This window comes from Periplaneta americana, chromosome 13, assembly GCF_040183065.1.
Source record: "Periplaneta americana isolate PAMFEO1 chromosome 13, P.americana_PAMFEO1_priV1, whole genome shotgun sequence".
In the NCBI taxonomy this organism is placed as follows: Eukaryota; Metazoa; Arthropoda; class Insecta; order Blattodea; family Blattidae; genus Periplaneta; species Periplaneta americana.
The window spans coordinates 9,810,877-9,824,604 of NC_091129.1; the positions used below are offsets into that span (position 1 = coordinate 9,810,877).

Genomic DNA, 13,728 nt, shown 5'->3' on the forward strand with positions numbered 1-13,728 from the left:
AAGTATGATGAAAGACTGCAAAATAATCACTGCTCGAAATTCTGCTGTAGAAATCCTGATGTATTTGTATAATAAAACGAATTTAAGACTATAAAGTAATAAAATTATATACATGAAACATATAAGCATATTATAAAATAATTTCATGTCTCCCGTACAATATCAGATGCAATAGTGATTTCCTTTATTGAACGAGCTTGAAATCACACCTGCTGTATTATCATTAGGGCTAGGATTTTGATCAAATTGTACCTTTTTTTCTAGTAAGCCAGAAACATAGCTGCTTTAGTATTTTTGTGTTATGTGATAAACTGAGTGTTTTAAGACATATTTGTTAGGGCATTTTTTGCCTGTTTCAACTCATAAGAGCATCTTTTGTTTTATTCTGTCATTTTTTTTTGGAATTTTCATTTAATTTTGGCCATAAATCCCCATTATTAATGTAAAATAATGTCTATTTCCTTTTATATATTCTTTACATATTTTGTCCATTAATACTCATTTTCTATAATAGTTTAATCGTCTTTCTATACAAATATTGCCATTTTAACGTAGTACACCCCACGTAATGGATCAGTCCAACCACCCCTTCAATATAGACTCCTCTACCTCTGCTAATACCGGATAAGAGTGGCCTTGTGGTAGACTATACGGAAACTAAAAGTAAAGTAAATCCATGGTGCTACAGCCCATGAAGGGCCAAGACCGACCAGCCGACTGCTGACCTCACGTCCACATGCTGACGCAGAGGTGAACGATCATACATGGAAACTACATCAGATAAAAATAATTAATTAAAGTGTATTACTTAGAAAAAATTATGTGAAATTTAATTTAATTACTAGTCTAAATATTAAGTAGTACAAAACCTCTTTTTCTACTAAGGCAATTATGTAAGATCAATTTTTAGGGCATTTTAAGGACATTTTTGAAAGATTTTTAGGTCATTAATGCATTGTTTTAGGACATTTTTTCATGATTTATGGGTCATCAAAATCCTAGCCCTAATTATCATGATGTCGTCATACATCAAGAATGAATGTATCGTAGTAAGTTAAAGTTCATCTGATTTTTTCCCGCGCTCTACATTCATTCATTTATTCATTCATTCATTCCTGCCCAAGGGCAGGTCTTTCACTGCAAACCCAGCACTCTCCAATCTTCCCTTTTCTCCGCCTTCCTCATAGTTTCCGCATGTGATTCATACCTATATCTTAATGTTGGCTTTCATCTGATATCTTCTTCTGCCACGAACTTTTCTCTCGTTCACTATTCCTTCCAATTCTCTATCAGTAGGCAGTTTTTTCTTACCCAATGACTTAGCCAGTTCCTTTTCCTCTTCCTGATCATTTTCAGCATTATTCTTCCTTCACTCGCTCTTTCTACCACAGCTTCATTTCTGATTCTGTCTGTCCATTTCACACGCCCCATTCTTTTCCATATCCACATTTGAGATGCTTCTAATAGTTTCTCTTCACTTCGTCGTAATGTCCATGTTTCTGCCCCATGCAATGCCACACTCAACACAAAGCACTTCACTAGTCTTTTCCGTAGTTCTTTTTCCAGACATTGGCAGAAAATGCTCATTTCCAATGAAAAATTTCCTTCGCTATTGCTATCCTTCTTTTGACTTCTTGGTATCAAAACTTCCGAAATGTATGAATGATCGATTACATTATATGGGCTATTCCATGTGAAATCGATCAGTAAAAAACCTCGCATTTTTTTTAATACTCTAATTTTTTCCCTACTTATACAAGGTGCTGAGGGGAGTGCATTTTCAAAAGTATACTATCGAAAGTCAGACGGTTTTCGTATAATTGAGCAACAAATTTAGCGTATTTTATAAAAACAAGCCTCTTTCAGCGCTCAGGACTCTGGAACCATTTACTGCAGAACATTGAACGAGAGCTTATTTTGAAGCTGACATTTGGTAGGTTATGTTAAGAAGTAATCCTTTTTTTATTGTACACAGAGAGACAGATAATCTGATTTTACTTGTTTTTAGGCTTTTTGATCATTTGTAAAAATGTAAAAAAATATTGAGAAAAAAAACCTTGCATTATTAAGAGGGATTCGGCATTGTTTGCTTAGTGTCACGGCAATAAGTTTCGAGGGTATTAAATCAATTATTTTCACACGCCTAGACTTGAACGGCGCAGTACCGCACGCACTGGCCGAGAGCTGAAGATAAGAGAGCCTTGGGTGTAATTTTACTCCTGTGTTTATGAAAACCTGTGATAAAGCTAGCACAGCCATGACTGCTAGACCACATCACTTTTGTCTCCTGGCCTTGCTTACCTCGGCTAGCTCCCGTCTCACAGTCAGCTGGTTAGTTCACGCGCGTACTATTTATTTTCTTTATTTGATATTTTCAATACTTTCTTATCAACATACCACCAGTAAAAAATATGTGTTTATATGTACTTTCAATGCGGAATCTAACTATATATTTTTAAAATATTTTTTCGTGGGCAAAGGCGTCTTAATGAAGAAAAATCTAAATTTCTCCATTTCCATAAAAAGTAAGAAAAACTGTTTACATGTCAATATAAACTTTAATTTCTCAGCATCAAAGTAAACCATGATTTTGATCATTGGGTGAAAGGGTTTCGGAGCCACAACAGTTTAAAGTTGCTAATTTTATGAAAATACGATAAATTTCAATATTATTAATTTAAACACTATGAAGTTCTGATGCCTCAAACTATGCACAAAGCATTGTATCACAGTTGTCAACGGACAAAAAAAGTTTCATTGTATTTAGAAATTGTAAGGTCAATTTTCTCTATATTTCGGTCGATTTGAGATGGAATAGCTCATATGCAATACAATTTACAGTATATCATGTGTTTTTTCTGGGTATAAGAAATAAGGATTTAAGAACCTATGTATAAAAGCAATGAAGAAATAACTTAATTAGTAGGTCGTGTTTAGAAAGTAGCCATCAGCTCATCAGAAATGCCTCCTCATTCGTTAAAATTAAAAATTGGTATCATTACAATGTTACTTCGAAATTTAAATTCAAACATTGGACTGTAATGGCAAAAGATTATTTACAACTGCTCTTCATGTCAATAAATTATATTTATACAAACATTTTAACTGGAGGTAGCAAAGGTAAGAGGGATTTTATATCACGGATAGGCTTAATCCCAAGTGATGTAAATGAAGACATCTTTTTTTAAAAAAGCACGCTTGTCACAAGACAGAAAATTTTCAGAAGAAACAAAAAACCTCCTCTCTTCTTCAGTATTATAGAGAAGTATTTGGAACTTTTTTTACTTGAAGCTACATTATATTTACACATTTATAGGCCCACCAACTTCTTATTACTGATTGGAGATGAGGTCGCTGCTATCGCTACAACAGAAAACATGTAATGAACTCAGTAGTTCGGATTCCTGCCGTCGGTAATCAGAACTTGGCTAGCTTATACCTGCAATTTATTTGTGTATATACATTTTTTTAGAGATCTTCAAAATAATGTTAAACTCTGGTACACCCTGATAGGGTTTTCTTAGAAGAAATTTGTTGATGAACATAACAAATTTGTATTCTTAGAGAATTTATTTGTTTCATATATTTTATGCCACACAGAATATGATTTTTTATCTCTATTCAGATCCATAATTTTTTTATCAATTTTATATAAACGTTGAACTGTGTGGGGTAAAAAAATAAAATTAAATATCACTAAGTATAGATGTTTATGTTACTGTGTCCCATTACAAACACCAAAATACTTAACAAATTAACACAATGGAAACAAAAACAAGTGAAAACATCTTTAATTTTCCTTTCCAATACTACTGTCAGAATAGTCAGTATTTCTAGTGGCTTGTAAGCTGTCCTAGAATTCTTCACTTTCTGGTTTTAATAGACAATGAAGTTTCTTCTGATCCTCTAATTTTGTATAGTTAATAACAACTAACAGAGAGGGTTTGGAATTGAACGGGTTACATCAGCTTCTTGTCTATGCGCATGACGTGAATATATTAGGAGAAAATCGACAAACGATTAGGGAAAACCGGGAATTTTACTTGAAGCAAGTAAAGAGATAGGTTTGGAAGTAAATCCCGAAAAGACAAAGTATATGATTATGTCTCGTGATCAGAATATTGTACAAAATGGAAATATAAAAATTGGAGATTTATCCTTCGAAGAGGTTGAAAAATTCAAATATCTTGGAGCAACAGTAACAAATATAAATGAAACTCGGGAGGAAATTAAACACAGAATAAATATGGAAAATGCGTGTTATTATTCGGTTGAGAAGCTTTTGTCATCTAGTCTTCTGTCAAAAAATCTGAAAGTTAGAATTTATAAAACAGTTATATTACCGGTTGTTCTGTATGGCTGTGAAACTTGGACTCTCACTTTGAGACAGGAACAGAGATTAAGGGTGTTTGAGAATAAGGTTCGTAGGAAAATATTTGGGGCTAAGAGGGATGAACTTACAGGAGAATGGAGAAAGTTACACAACGCAGAACTGCACGCATTGTATTCTTCACCTGACATAATTAGGAACATTAAATCCCGACGTTTGAGATGGGCAGGACATGTAGCACGTATGGGCGAATCCAGAAATGCATATAGAGTGTTAGTTGGGAGGCCGGAGGGAAAAAGACCTTTGGGGAGGCCGAGACGTAGATGGGAAGATAATATTAAAATGGATTTGAGGGAGGTGGGATATAATAGTAGAGACTGGATTAATCTTGCTCAGGATAGGGACCAATGGCGGGCTTCTACGAGGGCGGCAATGAACCTCCGGGTTCCTTAAAAGCCAGTAAGTAAGTAAGTAATAACAACGTCGGATGTGTTCTTCCGGAAAGAAAATTCAGATAGCAAAGGTGTTTTGCAACCACCAGACACCAACGCAAGTTCCATTTTAAGATTCTGATAACTGGAGAGGTAGTGGAAGAGAAATGAAGTAACCTTATTCTGTCCTTTTTTCCCCGTTCCTTCATAATAAGTGTACAAGGAAACATTATCATCTGTATGCCGAACACATAATACCAAAACTGTCTTCAATATATAAAATAATATTAACTGTGGACATGGGTGATTTTTGGTGCAATTTCCAGTGACAAGGGTTGTTTTCGAAGAACTGGCATGCGTATTTCTTTACGTCGTATCCTCTGACATAGGCTACTTTTGTAGAATATTTGTTCTCTAACATATAGGTTTCCCTCCGAAGTAATAGATGACATCAAAATCACATTTTTTTTTTCAAAATTTTGACATGGGTGTTTTTTTCTTTTTTTTAGATTTGTTCAAATGTACCCTTTATATTAAAAAGAAGACAGTTCAATAATTCCACCTTTCTCAACTATAAACAAGACAAAAGGCCAAACTTTCAATAAAGTACGAATTTTTTTACCGCAGTCAGTTTTTACGCATGGATAATAACACTGAACAACAAGGATTTTGCTCCGACTTAAAACAATGTGTCCCGTATGGTTTGATGTGCGCCGAATCCGAAAATGCATCTCTTTTCTTCGCATCACGTAAGGTTTTTAAGATATACTACGATTTCACTTTTCGATAAACGCTCTCCCAGGAAACATGTGGCGCGGTTTGGGGTTGTAAACCAAAACAAAAAAGCTAATGCATTTTATGGGTTTATGACTTATTTCCGGTTTCTTATGGTTGTTGGCATGTTCCTTTGTACTTATAATAAATAAACAGATATTGGTTCCTTCTATTCATTAAATTTCATAACAGTTCAAAGTGAGGTCTACGCAATGAACAAACAAGGGTGTGGTTTTAGTATTTAAAATAAAAGTTTACCGTTTTGAGTGACGATAAATTAAAAGAGGGCATTTTCATCGGTCCACAAATTCACAAATTGTTGCTGTCATATCATCAATTTCGCTATTCATGTATAACAGTCTTCAATGCACTGCCTAATTATCTTAAAGATTTGAAGAACAACGAGAAAAGGTTCAGAAAAGAATTAACCAAATTTCTACGTACTCATACCTTCTACACAATTGATGAATTGTTTATCCTTGTGAATTGAATTATTCTACTTAAATGACATGTACAATTTTATATAGCTCAACTAAAATATGTTTTTATATTGACTTAATCTGTTTACTATGTATTGTATTTTTTGTTTAGCATAACTGATGAATTGTATGTACTGTAAATTGAATAGTATGAATTGTATAGCTTAACGAAAATAAGTTTGTAAATTGAACTAATTTGATTGTATATGTTTGTATAGTTTGGCTGATGAATTGTATGTGTTCTTAAAATGATTACTAGTCTGTGTAGCTCTACTGATGAATTGTATATAGACCTACTGTAAATTGAATGGTAATATGTATAGCTCAACTGATGAATTGTTTATGATTATAAATTGAATTAATCTACTTGGTATTAAATGCACAAATTTGTATAGCTTAATGAAAGTATGCTACTTTGTACTGTATATATTTGTATAGTTTTGGCCGATGAATTGTATATGCTTTAAATTGAATAGTAATCTATATAGCTCTACTAATAAATTGTTTGTGTTTGTAATTTGAAGTAGTCTGCATGATATGTATTATCAATTTCTGTATATCACAACTGGTTTAATTGTTTATGCCTTAAATTTAATTAAATAGTTTTGTATTATAATATAGCTCAACTGATGAATGATCGTTTGCGTTTGTAAATTTAATAATCTGATTGGCTATGTATTGTATACTTTTAGTAGAGCCATCGATGTAGCTCAGTCGGCAGACTCGCTGGGCTGCTGATCCGGAGCTGCTTTCGGGCTTGGGTTGGATCCCCCTTTGGTCTCATTGAATGGTTTCTTCCGAGGTTTTCCCCAGCCGTGGGACTGAAGCCGGATGGTCTATGGCGAGTCCTTGGCATCAACCCCTTTGATTTGATTACCTGGTTGGGTTTTTCCGAGGTTTCCCCCACCGAAAAGGCAAATGCCGGGTAATATTTTGGCGAATCCTCGGACCTCATTTCATCTCACTACATCTCGCCAAAATGTAAAAAAAATTGTACAACATTGTAAAAATTGTAGAAAATTACTAAATTGTAAAACTATAAAAATTTGTAAAAATTGTAATTGTAATATTGTAAAATGTTGACATGTTCCACATCTTAAAGCTTCATTGCTCATGTAAGATCTATGGAATAAAATAAATGAATGAATGAATGAATGAATGAATGAATGAATGAATGAATGAATGAATGAATGAATATATTAAAAGTGACATTAATTGATGATATGACAGCAACAATCCACTCTTAAGTTTATCTTCGAATTCGCAGTTCACACATTTTCACAAGCACAATAATGTTAATATTTTATATTTGCTATTGTTATGTATTGCCTGATGATGCCCCAGGAGAGCGAAAACGTTTGCACCTATATATAAATTTAGGACAAATGTTATAAAATATATCTTGTTTTTATGTTTATTGTATGGTAAGTCATAAAGACTGATATTTTAAAGTTTGATACAAGTACATATAGTTATCTAGGTTGGCAACACTGAATTCAGTAAAATCAACTTTAAGGGTCGAATTCATAGTCGTCACTTATAAAATGAAGAAACACTTAAGTAATAAGCGTTTCCTTACACTTATTTCAGATCATATTGCAGGGATGCCCTGAGCATTCCCTTGACATCGAAAGAAATATGGCAACATGGCTAGACGTGAGCGCTTTCCTACATTCAATTGTTTTCCAGCTCCTTCAAATTGTTAAATCGGCATTATTGTCATACACAAATACTTACTTACTTACTGGCTTTTAATGAACCCGGAGGTTCATTGCCGCCCTTACATAAGCCCGCCATTGGTCCCTATCCTGAGCAAGATTAATCCAGTCTCTACCATCATATCCCACCTCCCTCAAATCCATTTTAATATTATCTTCCATCTACGTCTCGGCCTCCCGAAAGATCTTTTTCTCTCCGGCCTCCCAACTAACACTCTATATGCATTTCTGCATTCGCCCATACGTGCTACATGCCCTGCCCATCTCAAACGTCTGGATTTAATGTTCCTAATTATGTCAGGTGAAGAATACAATGCGTGCAGCTCTGCGTTGTGTAACTTTCTCCATTCTCCTGTAACTTCATCCCGCTTAGCCCCAAATATTTTCCTAAGAACCTTATTCTCAAACACCCTTAACCTATGTTCCTCTCTCAAAGTGAGAGTCCAAGTTTCATAGCCATACAGAACAACCGGTAATATAACTGTTTTATAAATTCTAACTTTCCGATTTTCTGACAGCAGACTAGATGACAAAAGCTTCTCAACCGAATAATAACACGCATTTCCCATATTTATTCTGCGTTTAATTTCCTCCCGAGTGTCATTTATATTTGTTACTGTTGCTCCAACATATTTGAATTTTTCCACCTCTTCGAAAGATAAATCTCCAATTTTTATAGTTCCATTTCGTACAATATTCTCGTCACGAGACATAATCATGTACTTTGTCTTTTCGGGATTTACTTCCAACCCTATCGCTTTACTTGCTTCAACTAGAATTTCCGCGTTTTCCCTAATCGTTTGTGGATTTTCTCCTAGCATATTCACGTCATCAGCATAGACAAGAAGCTGATGTAGCCCATTCAACTCCAAACCCTGTCTATTATCCTGAACTTTCCTAATGGCATATTCTAGAGCGAAGTTAAAAAGTAAAGGTGATAGTGCATCTCCCTGCTTTAGCCCACAGTGAATTGGAAAAGCATCAGATAGAAACTGGCCTATACGGACTCTGCTGTAAGTTTCACTAAGACACATTTTAATTAATCGAACTAGTTTCTTGGGAATACCAAATTCAATAAGAATATTATATAAAACTTCTGTCTTAACCGAGTCATACGCCTTTTTGAAATCTATGAATAACTGATGTACTGTACCCTTGTACTCCCATTTTTTCTCCAATATCTGTCGAATACAAAAAATGTGATCAATAGTCGATCTATTACGCCTAAAACCACACTGATGATCCCCAATAATTTCATCTATATATGGAGTTAATCGTCTCAAAAGGATATTCGACAAAATTTTGTACGACGTCAACAAAAGTGATATTCCACGAAAGTTACTATAGTTAGTCTTGTCCCCCTTCTTAAAAATAGGTACGATTATGGACTCCTTCCATGTCATACACAAATACAGAAGTAAATATTATAGAGCTAAAAATTATACAAGATGTCCAGAAAGCATTTTACAGAAAAGAAAGAAGTGAGCTAAGATAACTAGTTATGAAATATGGAGATATCGTCGAAAGTAAAAAAAAAAAAAATTGATAATTGTTCTCTCCAAAAGAAGAATTTGACATGGAATAAAATTGGAGTTGGGTTTAATGCAAACTCCGGAAATATTCCTATAAGTAAATCATTTTAATTTATTTTTCAGTTATTTTTATGCTAAACAAAGTGGAAGAAGAAATTGACATGGAATAAAATTGGAGTTGGGTTTAATGCAAACTCCGGAAATATTCCTGTAAGTAAATCATTTTAATTTATTTTTCAGCAATTTTTATGCTAAAAAAAAGTGGAAGTGATATAATTACGCAAATTTTAACAGCTTATTCCTTGGGTAGAATACAAACAAAAATGTAAATAACACTTTGTTGGGACGTGAATACTTATCGAAAAAAAAAATGCCGCTTAAATCTACATGAAATGCTGCTGTATCATAAAATCTCAAAGCAACCAGTACTTTCAGCAGTGGCGAAATCGGTAAGCCTCATTGTTGTATTGTGAATTGAAATTAGAGACACCAGAATATTCACAACATTGTTCTTGTCGAAACGGTATCTCCTCTTAAATTGTTGATCATTATACATCTCAAAAGGGTTTTCCATATCTCTGATATATATTTTGTTTTGCCGAAACACATTTTCGTTTTTATTTTCATTATAGGACTCAATAAATTCATCAAAATCATAATCATCATCCATTGTATACCGAATCAGCTGATTATAATGCATATGAAGAAACACTTGAGTAAGCTGACAAACTACCTGATTTGAATAAGTGTTCACTTAAGTGGGATTTATGAATTGGAAATGATTATAAGCAACTGCTTAAGGGTTTCCTTACGATGAGTGTTGACTATGAATTCGGCCCTTATTAATTGATGATATGACAGAAACAATCCACTCTTAAATTTATCTTCGAATTCGCAGTTGTATAATACACATTTTCACAACCACAATAATGTTAATATTTTATATTGTTATGTATTGTGTGATGATGCCCCAGGAGGGCGAAAACGTTTGCACCTATAAATAAATTTAGAACAAATGTTATAAAATATAACTTGTTTTTTTTTTTTTACGTTTATTGTATAGTAAGTCATAAAGACTGATATTTTAAAGTATGATACAAGTACATATACTTATCTAGGTTGGCAACTCTGAATTCAGTAATAGTAATATGCGTTACAAGAGCGTATGTTGAAGTTTTCATGTTCGAGGAAAAGTTTGAAAAAGCGAAACGTAGTTGAGCTTTTTTAATTTCCGAGAATTGAAAGAAAACATACCGCTCGTGTATCGTACATTATTTTGTGCGAAGATCGTTTATTACATACCTGAAAGGGGAATTTCTAATTAGTTGCAATGAAATGTCCATCTTGGTTTCTGTTCAATGACAGCAAATTTGCAAAACGAAAATATCTATCTTCAACATTGTTGCTTTAAAATGTTTTCTGTGTTTACTATACTCCAGCAAGCCGTGATATATGTCTGTCTTTTTTTTCCCCCCAGTCCATAAATGCGAACTTAAAACAAACGGTAAGGTTATGTAATGATTTATTTTTTAATTTTAATATTTTAACAATATTATTTATATAACATATTGCAGTAATAACATCGGCATCTGGAATCTTGTTGATTTTTTCACGGCTTCCCTGATGTTACTTGCATCACGAATGCAGTAACTTTAGTGAAGTTGTAGACTTTACTTAATTTTTGCAAATATTTAAAAACAATAATTAACAGTGAAATTAGGTGAAATTGCAGTGGTAAGTTTCCAATTTGTAATTATTACTATGTTAAACGTCTCTAAAAATAATATGTTAGAAGCCTAAAGCAGTAAAATCAGTATGTCACTTAAGCGGTAAGAAGAGGGAAATTGTTGTGTGTGTTAGGTTGGGAATACTGAATGTGGAATATTAGACTTACCGCGGAAACCAAGCAAATACGCACGAGCTCCCACAAAATCAACTTTCAATCGTGGCGGCCGTTTGCTGTAACGAAGAGAAAACTCACAATCGTACAAAAATGAATTTGTCTTCATACTGATCAGCTAGACCAATTATTTAATGAGAAATTTGTTTAAAAATGTCTGAATAAAAATAATATACGGAGGTTACATAACAACATCGCAGTTTCCACACGTGTTGTAACCGAAGGTCATAAATTTAATGTAATGTATTGTATGGGAACTGCATTTAGATCGCGCTAGGCTATTTCCGGCAACTGCGTTCTCGCATTATTGGACGTCTGTATGACTTCGTCGTAATTCTCATCATTAATGTCCAAGAGATTTTGAACCGTCCATTAAAGCACGTAATATGTGGGACTTTTGACCTTGGTGACAACGTTAACAACCCCGCTTTTGCGAGCTCAGGCCGATCTAGTCCGTCCAGAGTTCTTCGTAAGGTTTCCTCATATCGACGTCAGCACATCATCCTTGAAGGGGACACAAAGTTCGCGAAGTTATAGCGTCGGTTTAACAGTAGCACTTCTGTGTCGAACTGTGATTGCATGGACCTCATTAGAAATCTCCCTTTTGGCTAAAATAAAACCAGGTTTCGTGACCTTGGTCCAGTTTTTGATCTCGGTGTTGTGAGTTTACTTAACAGTTTACGTTTGTGTGGAAATGTCGTTTGTGTTGAAAGGCGTCGTTGGTTTAGCCATAGCGAGTGGATTAACGGCAGTTCTCGTATGTCAGAGGTAAGTGTTATTCCGTGTTGTACCAATAAAGAGGTGCATAATCATATTAAAGAAATTATCCCCAAGCTAAATTCAGCATGTTTTGCTATTAGATCTGTGCAGAAGATAGTAAATATCAATACCTTAAAAAGAATATAGCCTACTTTGCATACTTCCACTCGGTAATGAGTTTTGGAAGAATATTCTGGGGAAATTCCACAGATAGTGGGGAAATAGTAATAGTATATTCCTACTACAAAAAAAGAGTAATTAGATACTAGTAGGTGCCAAATCTAGGGATTCATGTAGGACTATTATCGATTTTTAAGCCATGAAATTTGGTTGTTGTTGTTTCTAATTAGAGTAGCATAAATCGCACCGCTTCCTAAATGGCACCACTGCTAGTTTAAAACAAATTACTGTAGTAGTGTAGCATCTAGTGGTATTGTTACAATCTACCATATGAACTTCCACCATGTCACTTGATTTCTGCCACTTCTTTGTGCTAGCAACGTGGTGATGGAGTATTTAATATAATCGCTCAGGTGGATGTATCCATCTTGGTTTCTGTTCAATGACGGCAAATTTGTAAAACAAAAATATCTATCTTCAACATTGTTGCTTTAAAATGTTTTCTGTGTTTACTATACTCCAGCAAGCCGTGATATACGTCTGTCTTTTTTTTTCCCCCAGTCCATAAATGCGAACTTAAAACAAACGGTAAGGTTATGTAATGATTTATTTTTCATTTTAATATTTTAACAATATTATTTAGCTAACATTTTGTAACTAAATAACGGATTTGTAGGCAAAGAAATCCATAATCTTAAGATGATATTGGTTAAAAGAAATATTAAAGAACATTTAACTTAACTTAGTAGATTTTCGAACATGTGGTGATTGTAGGCTAGAATGAAGGAAATAATAACTTATGACGTACTTTCTTAATTCGCACCACTTTGTAAGTGCCTAATTCGCACCGGTGCGATATGAGCAACTGTAGCAATTCTAGCCGTACGAAAGAAGTACCCAGAAATTTTAACTGATCGAGGAATACATCAGGTGGGTGCAATATCAAGTGGTGAAAAGGGCGTTAATACGACAAGTGTGTGTTGTACAAGCGCACCAGATATTTTGTGCCACCTATGAAAATTTTTAAACGTCAAACAGTGCATCCTACATTATCAGCTGGTGTTCTTCCAGGATCGTTATTTGTTTGCTCTGATTCAGGTTACATCAACAGTGAACTATTTGTCGAATAGCTCAAACATTTTATTTGCCACTCAAACCTGCCATAGAAAAAAGTGCTGCTTCTGTATGTCCACCTATACGAACCATTCCAAAAATTTAGAAGCTAGATTATCTCGGGAAAATGATGTGCTCCTATTTCAGCTTCCTCGTCATAATACTCAGAGGCCCAGCCTTTAGATGTTTCTATCTTCAAGAAATTTCAGACAGCTAAATCATGAAGCAGTTCTTAGGTGGCTTCGAGATAATCGTGGAGAAAAGGTGACGCAGTTTACAGTTTGAACTGCCTGGTGAAGCACATGGCAAATGTGTAACAATAAAAAACGCATTCAGGAAGTTTAAAAGTTAGGTAATTTATGCTCTATTTTTTTCAATTTCATTTGAAGATGCGTTACTCTCTTTCATTAATTTCAATAAACTTGTAATTTGCATTTATTACATTATTCATATTAAATACTGTTCAATATGTTCAATATGAAAAGCTTCCTTCATCCTGTTCCCTGCAGTTAAAGAGGTGCGATTTAAGAAACCGCAGGTGCTATTTAGGAAACTAGTTGCCTAAATGGCAC

The 13,728-nt window shown here is 34.3% G+C and overlaps 1 protein-coding gene across 1 annotated transcript in view; it reads left to right on the forward strand.

The window, feature by feature from the left end:
* The window catches only part of Flo2 (flotillin-2), a 61,403-nt gene that overhangs the window by 17,451 nt on the left and 30,224 nt on the right, over positions 1-13,728 (forward strand). The gene's annotated exons all lie outside the window — the stretch shown is intronic.